General features: G+C 43.9%; 1 protein-coding gene across 2 annotated transcripts in view; it reads left to right on the top strand.

Annotated features, from left to right (window-relative positions):
- The window catches only part of AJAP1 (adherens junctions associated protein 1), an 896,426-nt gene that overhangs the window by 362,941 nt on the left and 507,188 nt on the right, over positions 1-26,297 (top strand). The window lies entirely within an intron of this gene.

A 26,297-nucleotide genomic window follows, 5' to 3' on the forward strand; every position in this document is an offset into this window, starting at 1 on the left:
AGAAGGATGGAAGGCTGAGCTGGCCTTGTAGGGATAGGACCTTATTACTCACATCAGCAGTAGAGGTCAGGTTTGGGGAAACGTATATCTTAGGTTCAACGTTGCCTGTTTTTGTTTTCACAGATTTTGAGCTGTCCCTAAAATTTTGTTGACGTTCATTATTTATTGTAGGCCTGCACATGTTTCCGAAGAGCATTTACACCAAATATATTGCACAAAACTGAACTGAAAATGGGCTTGCAAGTAGAACAATCTCAAAACCAATCATAATTCCGATGGAACATTGTCTGTTGCACTTTTGCTAACAGTTCCCTTTTTGTTCTCCCTTTACCTTGCCTAAAATAACCTCATCACCATTCAAAAATAATTTTGAACATCCTCCATCTGCTAGAATTAATTTTCAGCAGTGCCCTGGATGAGGGAACGTTTACCCATTTACAGTTTTGTAGATGAGGTTTGTTATTAAAGGAATTACATTGCTGTGACAATATTCACAAATGAGTTCACAGTACATTTGCATTATGAAGATGTTTAGAGAAATGTCATATTCTAATATGGACATTGATTTATTCATTTATGTCACATTTTAAAATGATGCCTAGCTTCCAATAATAAAAAAATCCCAACCTGCAAAGACTAATAGTTGAAATCGTTACGAGACAGTGAAATATTACGTTCACCTGGAAACAATGGATGTTTGACGTATTGGGAAATAGTTTTTTATTGTCTCCTTATCTGATAATTACCATAGCAGCTATACATTTTTGACAGCCAAACAAGAGAGCTCAACATTTTGCAATTCTGCAACTAAACTGGAATTGGAATGTTAGAATGCAGCAGTGGCGAACGAGGTAGGATCTGAGGTGCCCATACTTTGTCTAATTTAAGAAAAACAGATCCCCTACTTTTTCTGCAAAGGCAACAGTCGCTAGACGCTAAATTCCAACTGGTGAAATACTTCAGCTGAAGTGTAAGGCAGGGACCTTCCTGTGCTCTGCCGTGAAACAGAGGGAGGGGCAGATAGCTAAACAAGCCTTCTTGCCAGGTGCCTGCTTGCCTGAAAGAAATGTAAATGTGGGCAACTGGTTAATCTGCAGTTGTAAAGGGTGCTTGGAAGCTGTCATTGACTTTAATTGATAGAATCACTTGAAGCTTCCTAATAACACAAATGTATTCCTTTTGAGTGGTTTTGCACGGGAGTTACCAGCTGACCTGTGAAGTGTATGCTTTTAAGGACGGGGAGGGGGAAAGCACAATTTTCACGGTAGGAGCCTCAACACTGGAAGGGTTGCCTTTCGGAAAGGATGCCTTCAGTGTACACATCCAAACTCCCAATGATAATAAAGAAAAAAGGCAGCCATTATGGCTACGCCTTTGTCTGGGCTGCCTAAGGCAGTACAAAAGATTACACATGGAGCCCAGAAGAGGATAGTTAGAGGCAAGAAAAAAAGCCTAGATGATAAAAAACTCCCTCAATCCAGGGAATATGGGTACTGCCTCAGTTAAAGGTAATACATTTTCAAAACAAGGCATGTAAGCAACAGGTAAAGTGCCCTCCCCAATGAGTTCAGTGAGTGAGCATAGGTGGTAGGACACAGGAGGTGCAAAAGGAGTCAAAAGAACAATGCACAGCCATAGAAGGATCCAACAAATAGAGTAAAAGAAGGGAGGATCCCAAAGAGGGAAGAAATGTAGGTATGCTTGTAACTAAATTTGCCCCTGTAGGAGGACAAAGTACTAGTAAAGCCTGATAGGGGATGCCAGCTCCCATCCCAGCTGTGAGGGAGTCAGGAGGAAAGAGGCAAGCTCTCTATGGGTCAGTCTGGAGGCAGATTTAGGAAATAGATGAGGGAAAAGACGAAAAAAGTAAAACCCCTTAAATAGATCTCGGCTCCTTGAGGTATTTTCCCAATGCCCAAGTGTCCATGCAGCTTCCACAACCGATATGAAGCAAGTGGCCTACTTGAAAAATAGAGAGGGCAAACATGTCAAAAAAAATCCTGCTGTTTTCAGGGTTAGTTAGAGATACCCTTTTTAATGCAGAAACAGGGGTAAAACTTCAGGGTGTGAAAATATCTAAGGAAACTCCTGCTGAACAGCTAGAACATCAAAGCCAGAGTTTTCTAAAATGTAATGAATGACTTGAGGCAAACCGAGTTAAATGGGACCAGCAAGAGGATCCTGTTTGATATAGCCACGTAAAGGAAAGTAGTGAAGAGAGACTTCAAGTTATATTAACTCAAGAGGATGGTTCCAGCAATAGGGCAATCTCCCTCTCTCAGAATCGGTATGATTGACTGGAATCGGATGGGGTTGCAGCAGACTAGGAAATCTTAAGTACTGTGGACTAGGGATGGGTCTCTCTGTACAGCATTGGCTTGCCCTCCTGGAATTCTCACGGTCTACACAACTTAAAGAAGTTGCAGGAGTTTAAATAAATATTTGGCTGGTATACAATTTTGTACTTCTGGAAGACATGGCTGTGCAGTGAGCCTGCACGGATTGATGGCTTCTTGGGGGTCAATCTGAAGGCAGTAGAAAACTCCCGGGGACAACCCTCGGGGGGGATTTCTAATGTTGGTATCCTCGAAAATTGCCTCAAGTGTGTGGGAAGTTAAGATCTGGTGTAATTGGATGCTAGCTTTCAGTATAAAATTGGCAAACACAATTATGGGGAAGAAATGTATTATTATTTTGAATTTTTAAATGCAGGAAAGAAGCATTTCTGACTATAAGAAAGATATGCATGTGTTTAAAGAGGATGTGGTTAATGTAGGCACACAGTACCTTCAAGATTTAGTCATCCTTATGGGAGATGTCAACCATAAATTGTTCTCTAAGAGTGTCAAGGAAAAATATGGAGACTGTTTAGCTGCTTTAACTCTTCTACGTGCTTGCCCCTTGTTAAACGACGCCTTAGTGGAAAGACAAAGCCTTATTAGACTGCCTCTTATCAAATGCTTTGTGAGCCTAAACCGGCGTGTGCCGGGGGACATCCCCGCAAGGAAAATATTCCAGCACGGTAATCAGAACTGCCCAATCAACTATGCATTTGTACAGGTATGGTTTTTTGAATTAATCAGAAAATGTGATGTTCTCCTGAAGGAGGGGAGTGACTATTACCTGTTAATTTCAATTCTTAAATTCGATATGGCACCAAGGCAGATGAGAGACCTCCCTTTAAAGTTTAAAGGTCAGCTACTCAAAGCATATGAGAACAAGTCTCTCAGAGAAGCATCTAAGATTGTTGGAGACCCCTCAACATAAGTATGATGGATTAATACATGGGATGGCCCCGTCGGATGTTTTATCCTGGTACGATAAAGTGATAAAAAAGGTTGTTGCTTGTCAAGAAATGTAAGTGGCGAAAGATAATACCACACAAAAGAAACTTAAATCCATGAAGCAGGTCACAACCATTTGGTTTGATAAAGAATGTTGTATCTTTAAAAGTATCATTTAAAAGATACACTAGATACTCAAGAAATAAAGTTGAGGGGCTCCATCTGCTGAGTTTAAAGATGGAATTGAAAAAACTGGTAAATAGGAAGAAGAGGGAAGCAAATGCAAAATGTTGGGAAGCAATAATGCAGACTATAGAAACCAAAAACGTTAAAAACGGTTGGAGGTTGGTACAGAGTGGAATGAGAACGTACCCGGGACAAATAACGGGCTCCTTGAGTAAAGATGCATGAGTAAACATTTTAGAGGAGGCCTATAATAATGATAGCAGAACTATCCAGTGCTCCAATAGGTTTCTTATAGGGAAGGAAATAAAGCATGGATTCACAGAGCCAGAAATTAAAAACATTATTGAGACATTAAAACTTACACGGGCTGCCAGCGCCTATAATCTACCGACAGTAGTAATAAAGTCAAACACTGCATGGTGGACCAGCTTGCTTCACACCCTCTTCCAGTAAATACTTGCAAAATAAATATTTCCGGATAGCTGGAAGGGAGCAGTGATCAAACCAATAAATAAAAAGGGGGAGTATGCCCTTCCATGAAACTAATGTCAAATAAACCTGTTGGATGTAAGTGGAAAGGTAGTCTAAAAAATTCAGTTGGGAGTCTTTTTCTGGCTGACCTTCCCAGAATCCTTAGTCAATCAAATACTATTAGCCCCAAAATTAATGGACAGTATATTAGCTGTCTTTATATATGCAGATGACTTAGTGTTATTTGGTCTGACAGGAATAGGGATCCAGAGACAATTAGATTTATTCGCAGACTACTGCAAGATGGAGAAATTAAAAATAAATATGGAAAATACCAAAGTGCCCTTATAGGGAATCAAATGCACAGTCTGTTTTGGGCCATAAATACAGTCAGGATCGAAAGGGTTAAAAAAATACAAATACCTAGGGGTATGGTTCTCTCATGATTTAGGATGGAAGGATCACCTCGCCTTGATACAAGCCAAAGCACTTTCATCAGTAGGGGGATTGAAGAAATTTGATAACCGTTATGGGGTGCCCTCCCTGCGCCCACTGCTTGTGGCATATCAGCCAATGATAAAGCCCCTATGGTGTTGAGGTGATCGGGTTTGGGGCAAAAAGAGGTGGGACCTTGAAGAAGGTAGGTGCCTGAAAAGGCTGCTTTTGCTTCCATCGTAATTTATGATAGAAGCAGTCAGAATAGAAACAGGCCTGACAGCATGGATGCATATAGCACAATGGGTGTCGAAGCGTCACCCCACTGCTTTCTCACGGTGCGAGAAGCAGAAACGTAAAATGGTATGAATACAATTTTACGTTTCTGCTTCTCGCACTGCCAGAAAGCAGAAGGGTATGCCTGGTTTGAGCAGGCAGGTGGGCGGGTCCGAGGGGAGTGACTAATCCCGCTGACTGTTTGGTCGGCCCCAGGGCCGACCAAACCAGTCATAGCACTCTACGTTTTCTTCATGTAGGCAGCTGCGCAGCCTGCATGAAGAAAACGGCCTCCCCATAGACGCCTGTAAGGACAGCGTCCTAGCCAATCACAACACTGCCATTGCAGTGTTGGGATTGGTTTAGGGGAAGAGAGGGAGGCTGCCTGCTTTGGCTTCCTGGGAGCAGAGAGAGCAGGAGAGGCGACGCGGAAGTCCGGGACCAGAGGCGAAGGTACGTTTTTATTTTTTTTATTTTATTAAATTAACCCCCCCACCATCCCCGCTCCCCCACCGCCAATTCATGCTGGCTGTGACTGACACAATCAGAGATTATACAATATTGGCTATAATAGTTAGCATGGTTGTCTTAAAAATGTACCTGCTGTGTAAAAGTGAGATATTGCAAAGCAAGCTAGCCTGGGCACATGAATTGAGGTGTAAGATAACATATTACAGGGAACTAAAAATAGAGTCAGGAGACGAGATTAACCTGATAGCCATGAGTAAGGAGGTACTAAGAAGTACAGTAAAACAGGTCTCATGGGAGGAGGATTTCATATATTCGAGGAAGAAAAAATCTGTCTGCTACTTGATAAACTCATGGTTGGTAGGTGACATCTTTCCCTATTTGGAGCGACTTCCGAACATTAAGATGCGCAGATGTATTCTGATATTTAGATGTGGTATAAATCAAGCTTTGTTGTCCAAAATATATGGTGTGTTGCTGCGTGAAGGAAAAATATGTAATTGTGGCCTCAACTCGAAAGGAGATCTAATTCATAGCCTTGTGGATTGTTTATGGTTTTTAGCTCGATGGAAGTCCTTTTTAAAACCCATTATTATCAAACACGGTATTAAGGATGGGGCAAGGAATTAACTTATTGATCGAAATTAGATTTATCGATGTAACATGTGCCATAGGGTGATTTCTATTGTCAGTGAATACCCTCTTACAGTTACATTGAGCCACTCATTCCAACCAAATGGAGTTTTGAATCTCTTAAGATGATTTTAAATGATAGAATTTTATTAATGGGATGGATTGTTTTAAATGCACTTTACTCTGAGTTTTATTGATTATTGTGTCCGGTTTTATTATCTACTGTATATTTAAGAAGGTTGTTTAAAGGACCAAGGTCAAAATAAACATATGTTTTGACTTTGACACTTATCTTTTCAAGCTAACAGTATGCAAGGAATTTAGCTTTGATTACTTATAATCAGCAGTTACCTATAAAAGATCACACTAACTTTTAAACGTAAGACTCATATAGAGCCCCTAATAATCTATATGTTTTACTCTCATAAATGGATGACTGCACATTGGAGATGTCTTCATTCTCATATGTTAAGAACATGATGCTCATTTGAAACACTTTCACACACAAACATGAGATTCAGCACTCCTTCTCGTTGTTCACAGCTAATCGATCCGAACAAATTAGTCATGTTTAGCCCTACTGCCTTCTGTGTATTGATCACCGAATGAAGAAGCGAAACATGTGGGCCTATTGACTTTGTCAGAGCATGTGCGAATGATTAGCACTCTCTCCTACACTATCTGAAAACGTATAAATGCTGAGAAATAAATAACTAAATAAAAAATAACTTTCAGCCAAAGAAAATTGCCAAAGTCAAAAAGTGGGTATGTGCTAGAATGCCAATTTATTCTGCTTCACCTTTCCTGCTAGCTTCATTGTGATAATCTTAACACAAGGTTTTAAGTAGCTAAAAGCAAATCGTGAACACCCTATAATGTGGTGAGACAGATTTAATTCACATTGCAAGCGAATTAGAATATATTCCTGCTTGATGTATCAAATCAGCTCCGTTAATTATGACTGAACAAATTTTCCTTAAGTGGAATATCTCCAACATGCTGAGACAGCAGAGCAGCTCACTCAATTAAATCTATGTACAGTCTGAGGTGGAATACATATGTTCTTTGTAATACCACTGAAAATTATTGCGCCTTCTCTATTTTTCTATGGTGTTCTAAATGCCAGCACCATGATTTTGACACATGCATGAGGAGGATAACAAGCAAGGCTACCAGTGGAAACAGTATAAAAGAGAAATAGTTTAAAAAGGAAACATCTGAATTTCAACAAATCTACATGTGCACATGTGCTGAAAAAAAGATGTTGAAATATCTGATATATATATATATATATATATACATATATATATATATATATATATATATATATATATATAGATACATATATACATATATATATATATATATATGCATAATAAATAGTATATATGCAAATGCGTTGAGTGTAATATGATGTTTATTCCCATTACTGAGTGTGGGGAGGGACCATGACTCATGAGAGGCGAAGCTTAAAGTGGGTCATGATTTCCCTCCGTTCATTCAATGATGATATTAAATAGAATATTACAATTAGTGCATATTTTATCTAAAACAGGATTCAATGGGTTAAGACTGTGCCGTGTGGTAAAATCACATTGAAGAGGTTGTGTGACCATTAGGAGAATTGTTTGCATGTGTCAAGTAATTTTAAGATGCAATAAATGGCAGAATAAACAGAGTTTTTACAATGTCATGTTCACTCTGCTCTTTGGCCTTTAAACGGTAGTAATAAAGGGGTAATTATGCATGTAGCTGTACTATTTGACTAAATTACATGTATTATTTTATTGCCCCCACTTATTTCACTACTGTGGACATATACCATGATAATGAAATGTACTAATAAAGTCAAATTCACAGATTTATTGCTACATTACAAAAATCTAATTCCCATCTTATTGCCACAGTACAGTATAAGTGACATTTCAAAAATTAGACACTGCCTGTTGTCTGATACCATTTATGGTCTAATGATTTGATGGTGGAAAACGATTCTGCTAATAGAGAGCAAATCATCATTTTATGATTTAAGGTCATATTTATCAAAGTTTTGTCTAGCCCTTGCACCACGCAACGTAACTTAAGGGCAAAACATAGCCCTTTCCAGATTGGCTTGGTAAACCTCTTTAGTAATGCAAAACACAAATATCTTTACTTCTCATTATTTTATTCCTCTTTTTATGTGTGCTGCATTATGCAGCACACAAAAAAAGAGAAAATGAATGAAGGGATTGTTTTTGTGCAGGAAGGTGTCCCTTCATGCACAAAAACTTTCCTGCCAGTAACGCAAGCACCTCTGCGCCATGGTGCAAGAGTGCCTGCATTGGAGCTAGGCATCAGTTTGTGCACCAGCACAGACAGAGAGCAGGAATGAGCCATATCTTCCTGCCTCTCCATTTCACATAGCGCAGAGCAGCACAGTATAGGGTTGCGTTGTGTTGTATAAAATATTGAGAAATATTTTGCGCAACCTCTTGTTTACTAGATCTGTTTAAATACCCTTGTTTTTCGACCTTGTCTTAAACCAATGTGCCAAGAGTAACACGCTGATTATTACCATTGTTGAGGGATGGTAGGGACTCCATTACCTACTAGAGGTTTCTTCTCTCATGAATCATTGCCCTTCCCCACACTCCACAATGTAATAAATGTCATATTCCACTCTGCACATCAGCATAAATACTATACACAAATGTTGAGTGTAGATTACTTTGCAGTAGTACACGTCCACCACCCAGAAGACTCCTTCCTGTAAACGCCCCTGTTAGGGTTAAGTGAGAGCTTGTTTCTGACCATGGACCATGGGCAATTGTAAGTTGATTCACTTGACCACAGCATTGATTAGGAGTATGAATGGAAGGTATTCTTCAGTTGATATTCATGGGTTCTTAATGTGCTGTGCAGTTGTGTATGATTTCCTCTTATTTTCATTCCACTCAAAGAGGAAAAAGCCCTCTTTCAACCATTTTTTAATGCATTCTTGTCATCAGGTGATGAGATCCTGAGTGCAAAGGATTTTTCTACACAGAAGTGCACAGGTGCTATTCTAATTCAGATACCAAAGGAGGATACTGCGAATAGAAAGAGCATGGTTTAAACAATTAGCAGCTCTTAACACCCAGTAGGATATGGGCAATAAGATTAACAGCACCTGTGCATGAATCTCATCTTACACAGCTAGGCCAAGAAGCCCATTGTAGTTGTTTCCATATGCCTCTTCTACACTTGCCTGAATCACTGAGCTCAGGAACTCAAAAGCAGTTAATAAATATATTCTGAATGATCTGAATATCTAAATCAGTCTCATCATTCCATATGGACCATAGTAATATGTATTTTCAAGTATAAATATTATCTGATTAAAGCAAGCAATGTAAAATGGATATTTACAATGCAGAGTGTCAACCATTTGGCTGGGTTGGGAGAGAGGGTCCTGGTTGTCACTAGATATTTAAAATATAGCCACTGTCATTGTCGAGGCGTGTGGAGCTAAAGGGGTTCTCAGTTGCTGATTTGTATCAACTAAATATCGATACAATCATTGTGCATCTTTAAATTTATTGACAAGCTACTTTGATTGCTTGCACACAGTAGCGCACTGAATGCCAGACTAGGGATAGTTGTAGGATTTTAAGTCAGGATTCTGCATTGCGTTGGTCTAGAGGTAGAATTGTGAGGCAGATTTATGAATTGCTGGATTCTACAGGTAGACGTATGGAAGGAACGATCCTGTACAGCACTGCATGATTCCAGAGGCAGATTTTGGTTGGAAGGATTTGTCACTGAACTGTGTCATTGTCGTAGAAAAGGTAGAGTTGCAAGGTAGGTTTCCGAATTGCAGTGCGTTAAACAGTTGAATGTTGTTCAGTGGCGGTCCATGTAGGTAAGTGAGGTGGGGTGGGGGTGGGTGGGAGGGGGGAAGTCGACAGAATAGGGATAAATTAAATAAATAAAAAAACCCTATTCCGTCGTCTGTCAACATCCCCCCGCCCCACCATCCAACTGAGCTTACCTGCACGGACCGCTGCTGATGTTGGTCTCAAAGATCATTCATTTTAAAAGAAAACTCTTTGCTCACTTGCAGAGTTACCTGCCATTAACTGATAAGTTTGGTAGTCAATGCAATATCTATCTTGATTGTTGGCCTTCTAAGTATTATGGGATGAGTAATCTGTTACTTAAATAATTCTGGGTAGCCTTGATGGGTTTGCTTAACCAAAGCATGCAGGATATAAATACCTAAATTAATTTGTATGAAGATGCAAGGCTTTTTAAGGTGTACTCCAATCTACCTTAATGGGCTAATGCGCACTCCAGGAAAATTATTTGTGCCAGAAAGAGAGCATTGAAGGCATAGACCTGTTAAGATAATACGGGGTTATCTATGCTCTGATCAAACCCAATTCCATTGCACGAGTATTCCTTTTCTTATGTTTTGAGGTTTTCTCAGTAAACCAAAAATATGGAAATATTTTCAAATAGTGTTTGCTCCTAATCCCGAGTTTTGTGATAACACCACACACTTGCAATTTTCCCCCATGTGCATTTCACTGGTTAATACTTCAAAATGCATTGGGAAAAATAGACAAAAACAGGAAGAAATGTGCAGGATTTTGGTATGATGACTCAAATTCCAAACGCTTGTCTTATTCCAAGCAGGAAAATTTAGAAATGTCCCGAAATAGTTTCCCCCAAAAAATGCAATTTGTGGTAACTGATTTTGTCTGAGATGAAAGCAACTCATGGGTATTATGACCTTTTAAAATGTGGAACTGAGACCCCCCCCCCCCTAAATAACAAAAATTGAATGACAATTATTGTGAGGGTTTTCTTCTGGCTGAAGCACCTCCAAGAATTAAAAACAGAATCCCATTGACTGAATGTAATAAATTGATCTTGGCAACCATTATGAAGTTTATAAAATTCTGAGCTGGCATGTTCTTGCACTCTTGTCGTATGGGTTATACTATGATTTCTTTTTTATCTTTCTCTCTGTCATTTGGAAAGCATTCCGCCATCCTTTGCATGGCATCATCGCGCTGCTACCTTGTTCCAGGTCTTCCCAAGCCACAGCATTATGTGGGTGGACTAAATGCGTTAATGGAGGGTATCTTTTTGTGGGAAGCATTTTCCCTGGTGCGTGAGGGCTAGAGATATACCGCCATTACAGCGTGTTGTAAGGCTAGTGTTTAACTGCCTGCTGGGCTTTCGACTTTCCACAGGCCCAGACAAAGCATGAAGATGTGTACTATGTGCATTCACATAAGCATTTATTAAATAAAATCAGAATAACAACAGACTAATTCACGGAGACTGCTTATTTTGCAGATGTTCCCGGCTCAGCGCCATCTTTCTTGCTAAGTGACTAACATTCATGCATTATTCAGCATTATCCCCTGCACAGACTTAAATGTCGGCAGTTCACTTGCTTTTTTTCTTAGGAAACACACTTCCCACTGAGTCTAGACAAGGGAACAAAGAGAAGGATGTGCTTCTCTTCTTAGAACAATAGAGCTACATGACAGACTTCAAACTGGCTGCTCTCCTGTGTCATTCAATCCTCTTAGTTCAGTTTTGACAAAATAAAATATCTATTACATTTTTTGTTACTCACAAAGCTGGACATCTTCAAAGATATTGCAATCTTTTTATTTGTGACTCTGACAGGAAGATTAAAGTTAGAGCAGGGTTAGAGCAGTGTTATTGGCCATAGATACATTAAATGCTTCCTATGGTTGTCTTTGATTTGCTAATATGATATCATTTCGGAAAACTGTACCAATTGACATCGAAAAGTGTGCATATGTTTGTGAGTGTGTGTTGGTGGGTGGGTGTCTGTGTGTTACTGAGGGCCTGATTACAATGTCGGGTTGGACTTGTGCCTGCCTGACTCCGTCACGGTCCTGGGACGGACCAACCTCTGGTCGGCGGTCCTGACCGGCTAATCACAATGCGACCGAACCCAGTTTGGTAGAATACTCCCACTTCTCAATGGTAGCTCGTGTTATGGCCGCAAACAGGCCATAACACAAGCTCCCATTGAAAAATGTGAGGTGTTGTTCATCCCTGCACCCTGTGGCAGGCACCTCAAGGTGCCTGTCATAAGGTGCAGATATCAACGGGGGCGCAATAGGTGCCTCCTCTGCCCCCAACAGGAGGCCGCACGCACAAGGGGGCCCTTCTGGGGACCCTTGAACATGCTTTCTGACATAGTTTCCATGTCAGACAGGCCGGCATGTAAACCATGTCAGAAACAGTGCATCGTAATCCCAATGGCAGAAAGGCCCACCTTTTGGGATTTCGAGCTGGATCCGACTGACCGATGGGCTCCATGAGGCCGGCGCATGCCAGCTGGAATGACCGCCCAGTTTACTTTCCGACCGCCAGCATCATAATGTGGCAGTCGGAAAGTAAACTGAGCGGCCAATTACGATGTGGCCAGGAAGTCTTCGACCGTTGGTCGGAGCCTTTAAGGGCCGCATCATAATCGGCCCCATAGTGCAAGTCACCACTGTGTAGTTGTGGTTCAACCACACTTTCCATTGAAAAGGCATTTTTGGTTTGCCTCTAACTTTAGCCCACATGGACAGATTTGCACCAAATGTAGCAATTGCTTGGTGATGTCAGTTAAGGTCCAGCATAGCAATTTTCATGCAGATCCTTGAGGGGAAAAACAATTAAACTGGACATTTCCAATAGAGGTTGGCAGCCAGGTTTTTCATATTTATTTGCAACAATAAATCCACATTTATTTGTGCTGTTTTAATTGAATGTCTAACGTTTTTTAAAACATACGTTAAAGTTTTATACCACTGTGGCTGAGATTATTCGCTATATTTGTCCTGGAGTCAGTCCTATTATGTCTTTGCAAACTGTTACAAGTACACCCTTTGAGGCACGTAACTCTCCAGGTGGCAATCACGAGCAGTCAAAGCCGTTTCAGAGAAGTAGTGTGGGGACCAGAGTTCAGAATTCAAAAGTTAACCCTCAGATATAATAATGTATTGTCCAGCCCCATTGAAACAAGAAAGTACTTAATCACAGAGTTTTACTTAATATTCCGCAGTGCATTCTGCTTATGATCTTGAGGTGCTATATCCTTTGGTGGAACCCTCTACTCGCGAAGAGAGATCCCCACCATATTTAATCCATGACATCAAATCTGGGATAAAGTGCTGATTAGGCACAGGTACTGTTCACTCATTCCCCTGCTAGGAAATTATGCGAACAACAGTTCAATTAGCTTTTCATTTTTTAAGTTATTCATAAAAAGTCTGGATTTGTGCTGCAGACCTTTGTCTTCTCTTACATCTCTCATTCTCACACAGCTCTTAAACTGATGACTACCTGTGTGGAGGAGTTGCAGTCTGGGTGGGTACTGGAGAGATGCATGCAGCTCTTTATTTGCTTGGATCATGAAAACCACAGGGATTTCAGCATGGCGACTCGCTCTCGTCTTCAGCAGTTGTGATATTACTAGACGGGGTGCAGATTGGACACTAGTATGCCAGGGGCCAATTAGGGTTCTTATCTCTGAATTCACAAACCGCTTGGACTAAAACATCAGCAGTGGCAACACCAGTCTTAGCAGTGACTGCAGACTCCCAATCGCAAACAATAACTGATTTTTTTAGAAGATTTTATGGAGATCATAACCAGAACCATTTAGAGATAACGGGAGTCTTCTAAACCTGAGTCACTCCTTACTTCACTCCTCTAGCTATCAATCACTCTGGCTGGCTATTCCCCACATTGGGCCTCTCCTTCTGGACAGACTCACTTACTGCAGGGCCATTCATATTCCTTCCCTCATTTAGCCAGAAGATAGTTTTCTAGGTTACAGAGAGACCCTCATCTCCTCTTGTGGAAAGTGCAGACTTCAAGCGATGTCGCCTCGCCTCTGCAAGACTGGCTGTCATGCAGACACCAGCCTTGGACATGCCACAGTGCTTTGAGTATGCTGTGCAGCTCTGCCATTCTTGGTTATTGAGGACCTGAAGCTGAAACAAAGTTAGGTGGTTCGGACGCCACTTTCATATACATTTCCCAGACACGGGATATGGATCTATTGTATAGGTTTTAGTTATCATCCTTCCAGAAGAAGCTTCCTCATCTTGAATGATTGAAACTGCAGTCAACCCCTCACCTCACAATCTATCAATTGGTAGTGCACAGGAAGGTCTCATCAAAAGGGCTTTGCTAAAAGGATCCTTATTGAATTTCTAAGGTGATTCCTGTCTCAAGCCTCCTTCATTTCAGTGTCTGGGGAAGCTGTATCCACTCTTTATCTCGTGCAATGCTAAACACTAGACCATTCAAAATAAATCCCACTAGTCCCAGTACTCAGAATCTCAGTACAGCCAGAGGACTACTACGGTACATGCCACACACTGCATGCGCATGCACCTGACATGCATATGTAATGTCAGCTCAAGGGTCCTGGCTCCATAGAACAGTAGAACATTACATGATAGAGGTCAGTAGACAACACTCTCCATGACATAATGAAACAAGTCTCGGCACACTAGTGATCCACAAAATTTGACACACTGCCATCACTACTTTAAGTGACCCATTCGAGGCATAGACTTCAGTCCTATACCAAGCACGAGGGCACAGTTTAGGCACCACTCCAGGTAACTGAATATATACTAGACCTCGCATTACTAAGGATTTGCTGCATCTGTAGACAGAAGCTAGATTAGTATGATACTGGGGCAAATACATATTTTAGGATACCAGGGCAGGGGCATAAAACCATTCAGCAGGCTGGGGCCATTCACATCCCACCCCTAAGAGACTGCATAATTGTTAGACCTGGCATCTTTGGCGTGGTTACCCCTGACGTTTTGCCTCTACCTCCTGTATTTTTGATGCTATGCTGGATTTCGTTTTTGCTGGTTTAGATGCTTTGGGCACTTTGCCACTGCTGATCAGTGTCAAAGTGCAAGTGCTCCCGTGGTAAATTGTTATATTGATTGGTTATCCATGATTGGTATATTTGTTTCACCTGTTAGCCCCTAGTAAAGTGCACTGAGTGTGCCAGGGCTGGTGATTCAAATGCTACTAGTGGGCTGCAGCACTGATTGTGCCACCCACAGGAGTAGCGCTAAAATGATGTCTTAGGCCTGCTTGCAGTGCCTATGTGCAGTCCAGGACTGCCATGTCGACCTGGCCAGTGCACCCACTGACCAGGCCTTATCCTTCCCTTTCTGTACATGTCAGGCATCCCTATGGTGGCCCTAGGTACCCCCCTGGGCTGGGTGCAGTGTATCTGAAATGTAGGGCATGTACTGAGGTGTGTAACATGCCCTGGTAGTGAATTACAGCCATTTTCGTTTTTCACTGCTGAGAGGCTATCTTGCCCATAGGATAGAATGGGGAAGGCTGTTTACATGCCTAACTTCCCATAAGGGCAAGATAGAAAATCCAAGTTTGGTATCTCTGTGTTCAGAATTTAATTATACATCTTTTTAGCAAGATGGTTTTTAAATTCACTGTGTGAGAATAGCACTTTTTAGAAAGTAGCTATTCTCCTGTTTAACCTTCCTGTGTGCCTGTGTGCTGGTTGGCTGACTGGTGTCATGTGATGGGCTAGGTGGCTCCAGGAGCCTGGATGAGTCAGCAGCAGGGTGAATAGGGAGATCTGCTTTAGATGGGTGGGAGGAGTAGTCCCTGGGTTTGAATAGGGCTGCCCCTGACAAACACAATGCTGGCTCCACCCCCTGCTGGCCAGGCTGAGGACTCTACCTCTGCTGGCACAAAGAAGGCTCCACCTCCTGCTGAGCGTCTAACGACCCTGCCCCTCACTCTGAAAGGAACCAGGTGCTCCAGAGCAGAGCACACCCAGGAACCGGTTTGAGCAGGGGAATCCCCCCACTGGGACAAAGAGAGACAGAGACTTGGAGGGGTATAAGAAGAGGACCCCAGACACCTAAAAATATTGTCCATTTTTGCTATCGATGTTCGCCAGAACCACAAGACGACATTATAGGAACACACTGCACATGTTGTTCAGTATTCATAATTTACATTATATGCCTATGTTGTGGTCGATAGCTTGTATAATGTAAAATGTGTATATTTGAACAGGAACATGTTTATTTAAAAAAAAGGGAAAAGCTGGGGAACACTGTGTGGTTGTATGTAGTAAAAAAAAAAGAAGAAAGAAAATAAACAATGCATAATTATGCAGTTAAAAATTTAGACTTAAAAAACATTCTTTGGTTTGGTAAAAACAGAGTGGGAGAGCATGGTACAACTGTCCTCTCCAAGGTGTCGATACCAATGGGCACTAACTGGAATTAGAGTTTTTAGGTATTGTTTATTTCTCGCGAATAATTTTCTGATTAAAACGATGGTCAGAGTCAGTGGAAATATTTGAATCTGAAGCTGCAGTGCTTACCTCACAACTATGGAATGACCACACCTACTCTAAAATTTGCCACAAAAATTGCAGATTTTGATATTACTATTTGTTCATAGATCAAAAGCATCTAGATAGTACTGGGAGAGAACATGCTGTGGAATACTGCATAATTAATGCTTGCTTGCTGCATAATTTAGATCACTCTGTTGCCTATTTTGGTCCTCCGTTGCCCCATAAACTGCTGAGTGGCTTGGAGCTGCCATTATGCTATTGAAACCTATATTTCGCACTGACTCTTGAAACAAAGTACATATATTGCAGGTCCCTGAACATTGTTTTTTACATCACTGCAATATATGCAATGAAAGCACTTAAGCTTGTAACGGATTGGTGAACTGGTTGGCGAGCGCCTTCTGCATATATGAATTTAGAGCATTTCAAAGAAACAGGCACACTTTCTGAGTTGTGGATTACCCTAGTATTTGTGGCACCAATTTGCATATACATTCACTACAAAGGCCTTAGATCGCAGTATCTTATGGATAACATATTATCATCAGAAATGTTTATCTAATTTCTCACATGTTGTATGATTTACCATATGCCTTTGACGTAATGTTATTTGAATCTCGATTATAACATTTCCTCATTTCCAGAGTGTTTTTGGAATGAACAGGGACATTCTGATCAAATTATTTATTTTCAAATTGAATAATACATAGTCTTGGGATATCATTTTATTTCATCTTCTCATTTATCATAGCTTAGATAATAATATCAAATACATAGCGCTGACCAGTTCTAATTTTCAAAAATATGTATGAGTACACTGAATTTGAGTCCCTTCACCTATGCATTAAAACATCCTTTGAAAAACGCAGAGATAAATGTGTAAACGACTACATGTTCTTATTCTCCTTCCCTAAAATCACATGCATGGTAAAGCCCACAGCCACACATGAACACACACATGTACTAATGAGGATGCCTAAATTATGTACTAATAATGACAGAAACAATTAACCATCTTATCGAGCTAGTGTCATGAATAAAAAAATGGAATGCTGTATTTTCAGTGAACGACAGTGTTATATAAAATACGTTTAAAATAATGTATAAGTGTGTGATAAAGGGATCCTTTTAGGTCTGGTTTGGGGCAGTTCAGCTCAAAGAAGGAATACAATGGTATATTTAAGGGCCGCTTCACGGACATAACACACACATTTTATAGTCCCGGTCCGTGCAAGTAACAGCGGTGGGCGGTAGGGCCGGATGAGAGGGAATTTCTAGGGATGATGCAGAGGGAAAATTAAATATTTATTTAATTTTCCCTCAGCATCGTCCCTCGAAATCCCCCCTCACCCGGCACCACCGCCCCACCGCTGTTACCTACACGGACCCCCTCACCCGGCAACACCGCCCCACCGCTTTACACGGACCCCCTCACCCGGCACCACCGCCCCACCGCTGTTACCTACACGGACTGCGGCTGATGGCACCCCCAGATAACAGCAACAAAAAGGGGTACTATTTTCCCTAGACAAGTCTTCGTGTCCAGCCTTTTAGATCTCATTTCAATCTGAACAAGTTTTTTAACCTCTTGAGTGCCCCGCCCTTTCCACGCCCTGTGCCGGGCGTTTCATTAGCGGGCGGGGCTCATGACGAGATAGTCTCGTCATGGGCACAGCGCAACCGCGGCCCATGACGAGGCCATCTCGTCATGGGCACTCAAGTTTTTTAAAAACAATGATGGTGTCGATATAAAATGGATTCCACGTGCCTGCACGGTGTTTGTATTATCTTTCTTACTTAGTGGGTATATCAGCACTTGGCAGAGGGAGGCCATATGTGTATCTAATCGCTACTAGCTTCCTCACAAATGATCGCCTCCAGAGCTGCTTCTAGGCCCAAGCCATAGTTCACCAGCCAACAGCGCTCCACCACAGCCAGCAACTGAGTTTATTATGAGGCTAACAATTGTAAGGAAAAGTTTACTTTGTCTTCAAGTGGCAAAATGTGTGCATTGGTCCATGTTTTTATTAGAGCAATCAGAGAGAAACACGTTTTACTTTTTTTTGTAATGTGTTGAAATGTTTTAATCTCATTGTTATCCTTTGATTTACAGATTAACCACACTTCTCAACAAAGGGTGCTCACCAGGCAACAAGAACAAAGGGTGGTTAGAAGCCTTGTGCATACATCACAACATTGCTTGCTAACACTCATCCAGAGTCTTCCAGGCACTAGACTTGATCTTCACCCATGACGTTGAAGTGTGTATTCTGAGCATTCTGCCACAAACAAGGGCAGATCATGCTAGAATTACAATCAACATAAACAGCAAACCCACCCTTCCGTTATCACACCTTATAGAACCACCTGACCCCAAACACTCACGGGCAAAAATTAAGGTCATCGCTCAACTTATCTTCTGAGGAACATATAAGGCAACATGCAATCTGCTCCACCTAGCCACATCTAGATATTGATTAATCCAGAGCTTGCATTGGCAGACACACGTAGCCAGGGCACTTAATTGTGGTTGCACTCTACCTGCATTGAAAAGAACGGTGCAAAACAAGAGGGCCAACAAATGTTTTTATCTGTATCAAGTAAATATGAAGAGAGTCAGCAGGAATTTGGATTAATGAGAAAAGATGTCTTTAACCATGCAAAAAAAAATGTTGCTTAAATGATACACGCAACTTATCACAGGTAAATATACTTGATCAAATACCACACTATACAAAACAAATTTTAAAGGCTTGCATCCAAATACATTTTCCAAAATTTAATAAGTGATCGAAATATCCTAAGCACCTCAAAATCTTACCATGTACTATAGTACAACAATGTGAATAGCTCCTTAGCGTCTTTAAAAATAAAATCACAAATATCTGTAACACCATCTGAAATAACCTTGAAACAAATCTTAGCTAACAATCACCCTTCTCCACCCAATACTGATTTTTTTCTAGTGTCCCATCAGGTTTTGTAGGCCATGGGTCAAAGTAAACGAAAACGGTTGCCTCTGGTTTACCACTCGAACTTTCTTTACCAGCATTAATCAGTATTGCATAAGCCCCCTCACCCCAAACACAATGTTGCTAATTCTCTCTTTCATGCATTGTGCAAGGTGCAATCTATCTGATGCCTTAATCAATGGAACTGTGGACAGCATGCCCCTTCCAAAAGAAACTGTCAGAAGAACGAAATAAACTGCCTACTTTCCAAGCTCCGTGCCTGTTTTTTCAAGCTGTGCATGCCTCTGTGCTGCCGCATTTCTGGAAAAAAATGTCATGTAGCTAGATTCTTTGTTTCTGAGCTGCATAGTCTACTGCTGTGTATGGACTTCCTTCTCATCAGAGACATTTCTGGGGAAAGCGGGCTATATCATGAACGTGTGCACTGGTGCAGAGGATAGTCTATATTTAAGACTTTTCATTTGCTAAGTTAGTGCGTGACTTGGACACAGCACATCTCAGAGACGTGTAGCAGCAGTTGATTTTATCTGTATGTGACCTCCACTGCCCATAGCTTAATCAATCAATCAATCAATCAATCAATCAATCAATCAATCAATCAAACATTTGTAAAGCGCACAACTCACGAGAGGGTCTCAAGGTGCTGGGGGGATGGGGTGGGGCGTGCTGCTACTGCTTGAACAGCCAGGTTTTGAGAAGTCTCCTTAAGGTCAGCAGGTCCTGGGTTTGCCACAGGTGGATGGGGAGGCTGTTCCAAGTGTTGGTGGCGAGGTGGGAGAACGATCTGCCACCGGTGGTCGCTCTTCAGATGCGGGGGATAGTGGCGAGGGCGAGGTCAGCGGAGCAGAGCTGGCGGTTCGGGGTGTAGAAGGTGAGTCGTCTGTTGAGGTATGCTGGTCCGGTGTTGTGGAGTGCCTTGTGAGCGTGGGTGAGGAGTTTGAAGGTGATCCTCTTGTTGACAGGGAGCCAGTGTAGATCTCTCAGGTGGGCTGTGATGTGGCTGTTGCGGGGGATGTCGAGGATGAGGCGTGCAGAGGCATTCTGTATGCGTTGTAGTCGTTTCAGGAGTTTGGTTGATGCTCCTGCTTAGAGGGCGTTGCTGTAGTCCAGCCTGCTGCTGACGAGGGCCTGGGTGACCATCCTTCTGGTTTCGGTGGGGATCCATCTGTAGATTTTGCGGAGCAGGTGGAGGGTGTTGAAGCAGGAGGATGAGACGGTGTTGACTTGCTTGGTCATGGATAGCGATGAGTTGAGGATGAACCCCAGGTTGCGTGCATGGTTGGTGGGCATCGGTGCAGCTCCCAGTGTGGCCGGACACCAGGAGTCATCCCAGGTGGAGGGGGTGGAGCCGAGGATGAGGACCTCTGTCTTGTCCAAGTTCAGTTTCAGTCGGCTGTTCTTCATCCATTCGGCAATGGCCTTCATTCCTTTGTGGAGGTTGGTTTTGGCGTTGGAGGGGTCCTTGGTGAGGGAGAGGATCAGTTGGGTGTCGTTGGCATAGGAGATGATATTGAGGTTGTGCGATCGGTCTTTGTGGGCGAGCGGTGCCATGTAGATGTTGAAGAGTGTCGGGCTGAGGTATGATCCTTGGGATATACCGCAGATGATCTTGGAGGCTTTGGATCGGAAAGGCGGGAGGCAGACACTCTGGGTTCTGCTGGAGAGGAAGGAGGTGGTCCATTCCAGGGCCGTGTTGCGTATCCCTGCATTGTGGAGACGTGTGCGTAGGGTATGGTGGCACACACAATGGATCATCTATACTTGCCAGCTCCAGGATCCTTCGTAATCGAGATTTGTATCGTTATCCGATTAATCAAGACCATCACCTGGTAAGCATTAATTCACAAAGCTCATCATTTAAAACCATTTCCGCTAAGCAGCTTTTAAGAATACTCTGGCATACAACGTATCTAATTTTGAAGATTTTATCATTATAAAAATAAACCTGAGAGAGAAGTTCCTTCCTTCAGCCTTATATTAAACAACCAATTTGGTTTAACCAATAGTAGATTCATCCAACAAAACTTGGAACCCACGCAATAGAACAAGATCCTCTATGGTTTTCCTAATCCATATAAATCAGTGAACAACATATCTTTAATAGAATACAAATTTATTGTGGCTACTCCTGACGAAGGCACTCTGTGCCGAAACGCGCGTCGTGAAGAAATCCAACTTTGCCACTATCTGCATTTCATTAAGTCGATTTATGTCATTAGAAAATTCCTTTTATTTCATTTAATGTCTATATCAAACTATGTATTTTATCATATGTCATTTTATACGCTTTCTTAATTAAATTTGTGATTTTTTATTATCTGGTTGTTCTAACTCATTTCTGTACTTTATCAGTCCGAACTGACAGTCTTAAATATTGCCTGGGAATTATATTTTCCATTGTGTTTGTACCCTGTCCCAGGAATTACATTATTCTACAGGGCGTCCTTGATACCCACATGTAGGGTATGGTGGCAGACGGTATCGAAGGTGGCTGAGAGGTCCAAGAGGATGAGGGCCGCGGTTTCTCCATTGTCCAGCAGGGACCTGATGTCGTTGGTGGCGGCGATGAGGGCAGTTTTGGTGCTGTGGTTGCTGCAGAACCCGACTGGGACAGGTCCAGGATGTTGTTCTCCTCAAGGTAGCGGGTTAGTTGCCCGTTGACGACCTTCTCGATGACTTTCTCCAGGAACGGGAGTAGGGAGATGGGCCGGAAGTTCTTGAGGTCTCTCGGGTCCGCCTTGGGTTTCTTGAGTAAGGCGTTGATCTCAGTGTGCTACCAGCTCTCCGGGAAGGTGGCGGACTCAAAGGAGATGTTGATGATCTTGCGAAGATGGGGTGCGATGGTGGAGCTTGCTTTGTTGAAGATGTTGTGCGGGCAGGAGTCTGACGGACATCCGGAGTGGATGGTGTTCATGATTTTGGTGGTGTCGTCGTCATTCACGTGGGTCCAGGTGAGCAGGAGGTTGGTGTGGGTGGTGGGCGGTGAGTCTGAGGTGTTGGTGGCTGTCGGGTGGGGTCTGGTTGTTGAAGCTGTTGTGGATATCTGCGATCTTTCGATGGAAGAAGGTGGCTAAGGAGTTGCACAGGTCTTGCGATGGCAGAATGTCGTTGGTGTTGGAGCTGGGGTTGGAGAGTTCCTTCACGATGTTGAAGAGCTCTTTGCTGTTGTGTGCATTGTTGACGAGGCGATCCTTGAAGGAGGTCCTTTTGGCAGTTTGAATGAGGTGATGGTGTCTGCGGATGGCGCTCTTGTGGGCTGCATAGCTTTCCGGTGTCTGGTCGTGGTGCCACTTCTTCTTGAGCTTTCGGCAGGTCTACTTGGATGCCTGGAGGTCAGCGGTGAACCACATGGCCTTTCTGCCGCTGCGTCTGTTGGAGGGCTTCTTGATCAGGGCGAGCGTGTTGGTGCAGTCGTCGATCCATTGTCTGAGGTTGCGGGCTGCAGTGTCAGTGTCGGTGGGGTCGGTTGGTGGGCTTCATGCGAGGGTGGTGATTATCAGTTGTTTGGTGACTTTTTCCCAGCTGCTGTGGGGGGTCCATTGAGAGTGGTGGTGCGCGGTGGGTTTCTGGATGGTGAAGTGGATGCAGTGATGGTCGGTCCAGTGGAGTTTGGTGGTGTGGATGAAGGTGATGTGGCTGTTTGCGGAGAAGATGGGGTTGAGCGTGTGTCCAGCGGAGTCGGTGGGCATTGTGACGAGCTGTCTGAGTCCGAGGTTGGCGAGGTTGGCGATCAGGGTGGTGGAGTTGCTGTCATTGTTGTTCTCGAGGTGGAAGTTCAGGTCTGCAAGGAGGATGTAGTCTGTGGAGGCGAGGGCGTGCGTGCTGACAAAGTCAGTGATGGAGTCGCTGAACTGAGGCCGGGGTCCGGGGGGTCTGTAGACGAGAGTTGCTCTGATGGTGGTCTTGGGGTCGATGTGGATCTGGAAGTGCAGGTGTTCGGCCGTGCTGAGGGTGCCATCGGTTCTGGTCGAAATCCTGAGGGTGTTCCTGTGGATGATGGTGATTCCTCCTCCTGCTCCGTTGGTGCGGTCTCTGCGGGAGATCTTGTAGCCATCTGGGATGGCTATGGCGATGTCGGGTGCCAAGGAGGCATTCAGCCAGGTCTCAGTCAGAAAGGAGACGTCCGGGGAGGAGGTGTCGAGTAGGTTCCAGAGTTCGATGGCTTGTTTGCGGGTGGAGCGGGTGTTGAGTAATATGCATCTGAGGTGGTTGCGTCCTACCCTGGTGGGCGAGGTGGCAGTTCAGAGGCTGGTGAAGCTGCAGTTCCTGCAGGAGAAGTTTCCTTGGGTGCGCTTTGGGGTGGCCAGGAAGCAGGTGTGCGATTGGCCGGTGTTGAGTGCATGGAGGGTGCTGGTGTCGTAGTGGCAGCGGTCGTCGTGGTGTTCGCGGGGGCCAGGGCGTCTGGGCATCCAGGCGCGGACGGGCACGGACGGCCTTTGGTGCGCCGGCGGCACGGCCGCCTAGTGGCTGCCATAAGAAAGGGAGGTGGGAGGGAGGAGCAGCTGGGAGGCAGGAGTGGGACGAATGGGCGAGCAGGGTGGCGGGGCCGCGGAGGACCCAGCGGCGGGAAACGGGAGAGCAGAATGGGCGGAATTTACAGAAGGCAGAAGGGCACAATAAAACAGTAAAAATTGAATAAAACAGACTACAGTAAAAACGGAATGCAGTAAATCACAATAGAAGGCAGACAGGAGAAAGGGGCAGAACGAGCACACAGATACCTATGGCTCACCACAGGGCCACCAGGGATGAGGTGCAGGTGGTAGCCTGCGGGTGGGGGATGGCCTCGAACTCACGGTAGCAGCGGTAGCAGCGAGCTCAGGGACACGGGCACAACAGGTGGTGCTGTGTGACGTGGGGAGCGACCTGCCTGGAGAGGGTCAAGGGTCGCTCTCCTCACTGCGCAGAGGCTGCCATAAGAAGGGGAGATGGGAGGGAGGAGCAGCTGGGAGGCAGGAGCAGGACAAATGGGCTAGCGGGGGGCGCGGGCCGCAGGGGACACCACGGCAGGAAACAGGAGAAGCTTACACCCTAACTTAAAGAAACCCTAAAGCATGTTTATGTGATTTATAAACTGCATTATCCAAGAACAGGGGCATAGCCAGGGCACGGGTGCATAAAATCATGGTCAGACCCATTGGGTCTGTTGTGCTTTTTCTTTGTAATGTCGCTTCCCAGTAGTGTATTTTATAACATCTCTGTACTTATTACAACTATATGTATGAATACATGACCATCTATAATTCAAAGATGTATCCCACACAATAGATATATCGGCTAGCACAATCCACTAGTCAGGAAGTCTCATCAGATGTTGCTAATATGTATGGGAGCAATTCCTTTTTGTATACTTACCCTCACACACTCTAGTAGTGTCATGCTTCATCATCGGGTTCACCCTGGCTCCTAAAGGCCAGCGTGGGCTCGATCGTAATCCAGAGAGCCCTTTAGAGAAAAGGCCAGGAGGTTAAAGATTAAAAATCCTCCTGGTACTCCAGGTATCCCTTTAATATAGAGTGACGGTGGATATTAAAACAAAAATGGCAGGGTATCCCAAAGACATAATGGTCCTTTGACCTTACAAGCATTGCCAACATGTTTCAGCCAGCGAAAGGCCCTAATAGGTCCATGGCTTTCATCAGGGCAAACAACAGTGCAAATTCCCTCCCTGGATGCAATATAGAGTAAGTGGTGGGGCAGAAGACTGTTCCACCATATTCGCCTCTTGGATATACTTATCGTTAATGTGGGTGTTCAGTCCTGATTCATCCAACCCAACTTGGGCAGACTCCACATGTCTCAAAGGAGTGCAGAGAGACGGAGCAGTCCTGTAGTTACACAATCATCAAGGATCCTGACCTCGCAATACCACCTACTCGGTTCTGCATCTCCCGATCCTTGATGATTGTGTGACTACAGGATTGCCCTGTCCCGCTGCACTCCCCAGCTGGCAAGATATGTTTGTTACTGCATCTGCCTGCAGGAGGATGCTTGGGGGTCCTCTAGAACCTCCACTACTCCTGATCAAGCAGCCATCTCGGAAGATGCAATGGCTGTGTGCCACCTCCCAGGTGTCACAGTCAGTCAAAGCTGCTGTCCCATTGCACCCACATCTCTAATAAAGCATGGGTGCAATGGTAAATATTTCCACATTTGCTTTGGGTCACTCCCACATACACATAAGGAAACACCCTTTGTGATTGCTCTGGCACAGACCATACACTAAAGCGATCCATATTACACAATGGGGTGCTCAAGTGTCCAGAGACATTTTAAGGCATGGGCTAAGTGGGCTCTGGCCCATGGCCCCAGCCTTTCAGGGGGCCCCCTAATAGAGCCACTTCTGTTCTCCAGACAGTCCTGCCCCGATGACCTCGAATGATCCTTAAACATAGATTGCTTTAAATACCATTTGCCTTTAATTTATTTCTAATATGAGTGATGTGTGGGAGAAACACTAGGCCTCAGGCAGACACCAATAGCGAGTCAATGGGAGGCACTCTTACAGGCCATGATGCGACTCGATGGGGACACCGCAGGGACCTGCTGGGTGCGAGATGGGGGCGCCCTTTGTGTGGGGCAGGGCGACAGTCAGTCTGAGGGTGATGCATGAAGTATTGTACTGAGGGCCTGGTTGTTAGGGTGGGGCACACAGGAAAGGTGATGATGTCGATCAAACAGCCTGTACAAGGGACACAGGGATGTGGGGGGGGGGCAGGACAGAATAAGGGGTTGCTAGAGCAAAGGCCGGAATCTGCTGTTGTTGTTTTACCTGGGCTTTTGATGTTCTGCGTAAACAAGAGAGGGACTGATGGGCTTTTATTAAAGGAGGTCCAGCATACATGCCCAGTTAATCATGTGAATATTAAAGAGTATGCAGTTCCTCAAAGAAAAGGCGGGGGGTGCCAAAGGAAAGAAGAGACCGTAAAGCAGAGGAATACCTCTATTCGGAACTAGGGTCCTCACACACCCAGCAAGCTAGGTGTCATGCTTCATCATATGGACCTGCTCCTCGTCGGGCCGGCGCTGCAATGCCCGACGGGCACCCTAAAAGGGGCTCTTTGGCGGAGATCTTCAGTTCCTGGCCGTATGATGCAGTGTGTGTGAGAGGGACCTAGTGGTGTAGATGTGAGTGCAGGTAAGTGAATTAAAACAAGTTAGAGAGTCCAAAAATAATTTTATTGGGATGGC

This window comes from Triturus cristatus, chromosome 1_2 (genome assembly GCF_964204655.1).
Source record: "Triturus cristatus chromosome 1_2, aTriCri1.1, whole genome shotgun sequence".
NCBI classification, from domain to species: Eukaryota; Metazoa; Chordata; class Amphibia; order Caudata; family Salamandridae; genus Triturus; species Triturus cristatus.